Here is a 3,641-nt window from a genome sequence, read left to right on the forward strand (position 1 = left end):
CTTTTTACTCTGTAAATATCTATCTACAGTTTTTACCTCCGTAGTCCCTAGCTTAAACGTTTTTTTACGTAGTATCTACTTAGCCTCAGATGGGTTGGCAACAGAAGTGAATCAGTAGCAAAAACAAACGCCGTTCAGGCAAATGTTGATAAATTTGCTTTCATTCATAATAGATGCCAAAAAGCTAGCCAGCTACCAAGGCTATATTAGCAGCTAGTTAGCGGTAGCCTCAACCACTGACTCAAACTTTTGCCTGACAGAAAAATCCTGCGAGGAAAAAAACCTACATAGAATATTTGAGATTAAATAGTGATGCAACGACATAATTTAAGACTTATGATTAACATATTTAAGGCTAATGTACAGTTTTTTCAACAATTTAAGACATTTTAAGGCCTTAGTTTTAATTTTACTCATTCAGACATCCCCAAACGAACTGGACTAAACTGGTGGGAATGCAGCCTTACAGCCAAACAATCATGGCTGCTGATAAATGCGATAGTTTCACCGAGTCAGGACGATTAGCTCAGCATGGCTGTGGGCCTCTCTGGTTTCCTTACATGGTGTTAAATTGTCATGTGAACTTCTAACCTGTGGAATGGAAATATTAAAGTGCATGGCATTAAATGGCATTAAAAATAATTTCTGTTCTGTCTGGAGGTTAAATCAGATGGAACGTCGGGTTTGCAGATGTTTTCAATGACTTTATCCTCAGACATCTGGAATTATCTGGAAATGCTAACGTGTGGAGTCACTGTTGACTCATTTGACTGTCTAGGGATGTGGACACTTTAAAAATCTAATGAAAGTAGATTTAATAACCAAATAAAGCCTTTTATTCATCTACTTAATCTTCAGATGAGTTGGAGTCTGCGGTGGTGGCATAAAGTTTCCGGCTGCTGGTTCCTGCAGAGCCGCTCCTGGCTAATAATTCAAGCTCACCGTGGAGTGAAAGGGAATATTTGCTTTGGCTTTCAACATGTGGAGAGAAAAACAGCAAAGAATGTCAAAGCCTGCAGTAACACATGGACACATTACACTTGATGAGAGGATCGAAGTGAGCTGGAAGGAACAGAGAGAAACCATGCGGGTTCAGGCCTCTGGACGGTTAGCATGTAGCTAAGGTCAAGGTTCAACCTCATCATAGTGCTTCCCTCTGCTGAGCAGACAGCTGTGTTATTCAAGATGCTAATGTCCAGATGTACCAGCATAGGAAAGGAAACCAAAAATTTCAGAGCAGACTGCAGTTTGTTTAGCACTTTAGCATGTTAGCATTTTGCTAGCTTAATTTTTCCAGCCAAATCCTAAAGCACTAATTTACTTGGCTGTTTTGTAACCTTTCAGTTAAATAAATTTCAGTTGTAGTTTTGGTTGTCAGCTTTTAAGAATACTGCAGGTAGTTAGATGTTGATGTAAATGCTCTTATTTTGAAAGGGGTGAAGACTGTTTACGTAGCAGTTCATTTCCTTTCGTTGTCTCTCTATTTTCCCCCTGTAACTTTATTTAAAACATACAGTCATATTATTACGACTTTATTCTCATATTATTTTGACATTGTCATTATTTCAACTACATTCTTGTAATATTATGACTTTATTTTTAAATTTAAATTTTTTCTTAAGACTGTCCTAATACTTTGTTGTACCAAGATGCTCAAGAATCGTCATGGTATTTTTTTTAATTTTGTGTTAGAGTTTTCATGAAGTTACTACTTTATTTTCCTAATATTCAGATGATATTCTCATTATTTAAAAAATGCTATTTTAGTTTGACCCAAAGAAACAAGATGGCCGCCGCGGGCGCACTGACATCACTTTGAACTTTAGTAAACCAAGGATAAAAAAGTGATTTTCCAAAAACAAAAATTTCAAAACCCAAAAACTGGATTGAAGAATCCAAACCAAGACGTTTACAGAGGTTCTATAAACAGTCTTTGTTTTTTCAATGTTGATTTAAAAACTCATATTTGACTTAAAGACTGAATATTAAGTCCATTCACACATTGGTGCTTCCAGTGAAGAAAAAAGGTTTTGCTTTTATCTGACCAAGGAATAAAAGCCAAAGATGGCGCTGGTGCTTTGTCAGGCCGAAGACATAATGAGATTTTTCTGAGTCAGCCGCTGAGAGTTTCTTCCAGCAAACGTCCGGGGCCAGCCACAGGTCAAGCCTCTCTTTGTGATTTATGGTTTTCTTTATCAGGCATAATGATCGCTCTCACAATTAGCTGGAGACACGCTATCAGAGCCCAGCTCTGGCTCAGGGCTGACCCTCGCAGACGCAGCTGCCTCTTAACGACAGCAGAATCGGGGTTTTTGGTTTTAATGGCCGGAAATCGAGGCTTCAAGCGCTCGTTTCGCCACCTCAGAGGAACGGCTTTACCTCGTCACCGCAGAGCAACGGCGGTGATTTCTGCACGTGTCACGCTGCGCCCTTTGAGGTTTTTAGTGGCCCAGTAAATCGTCGTTCTTAGTACTTCCTTGCTGCTTTTAGGTTTCGGTGAAGGTGAATTTTTAAAGCTTGAGATAAATTATAGGCGCCATGAGTCAGGGTGAAATGTAAAGTAGCAACACAGGCAGGAAAAAGGAGTGAAAATATGGCCTTACTTACTTTTAGAATTAAAATCCACCTTAGGGGAACATTTGAGAAGTTTCTCTTGAGGGTTAGACAGAACACAACCTTCGGAGAAAGTTCAGGCAAGCCTCTCTGAAGGCTGCAGGTTTTATGACCTTTAGGTAAAGATATCACAAACCCAACGGTGCATATAACAGTCAGGTAACCTTACACTGATTCTAAAATAGCAGTTTTTTATGCAACAAATGGGAAACATTCACTAATGTTTAGTGTAAAGTTTCCTGAAGAAACAGTGAATCATTTGATAAGCATTACAGGAACATCAGCTGCAAACTTTGTTGACATGAGAACATGTCTGGGGAATGTTAGCTTCTGCAAAACCAATGAAACATTCGCTAAACGTTACGGAAAGGTGAACATTTTACCAAAACTTTACATGTAAAAATCAATGTTTGGTAAACAGCCACTACAATCTGCAGCCTAAGTGTTTTCAGAGCTGCAGCTAATGTTCTGTCAGCAAAACAATTTGGTTAAGTGATGTTTGCTAAAGACTACCGAAAACTTAACTGCAGCTTTCAGAAAATTGTTTCCAAACATGTTGACTTAAAAAAAAGGCGAGAAAATGTCTGGGAAAAGGTTGCTGGAAGGTTAGTGTCAGAGTTTAGCAAACTGTTTCCAAATAGACATATTTACTAAAACTTACCAGATGATTCACTAACGGCGTCCAAACAGGAAAATATTCTGGTTCGGCTAAGATTCTGCTAACACAAACTTGCTAAACGCTGATGGACAGTTAGTGTATCAAGCAAGCCTTTTGTAGAAACTCTGTTTTGTAGAAACTCTGTTGGCATAAAAAAATAAAAATTAGGTGAGCAGTTTGGAAACATTAGCTGAAACTTACTCAAAATAAAGTCTTTAGGAAATGTTTCAGAATTCATAGTGGTTGGAAAACAAAAAATAAAGTTCAGGCGATGAAACATCTGGAAAATTGGCTAAAAGCTGCAAGAAATTTACCTGGAAACGTTTTGTATTTACTTAGTGGACATAAAAAAAGATTAAGATTCAGTAAT

This window comes from Poecilia latipinna, unplaced genomic scaffold (genome assembly GCF_001443285.1).
Source record: "Poecilia latipinna isolate Pla-1442-1.1 unplaced genomic scaffold, P_latipinna-1.0 Scaffold379, whole genome shotgun sequence".
NCBI classification, from domain to species: domain Eukaryota; kingdom Metazoa; phylum Chordata; class Actinopteri; order Cyprinodontiformes; family Poeciliidae; genus Poecilia; species Poecilia latipinna.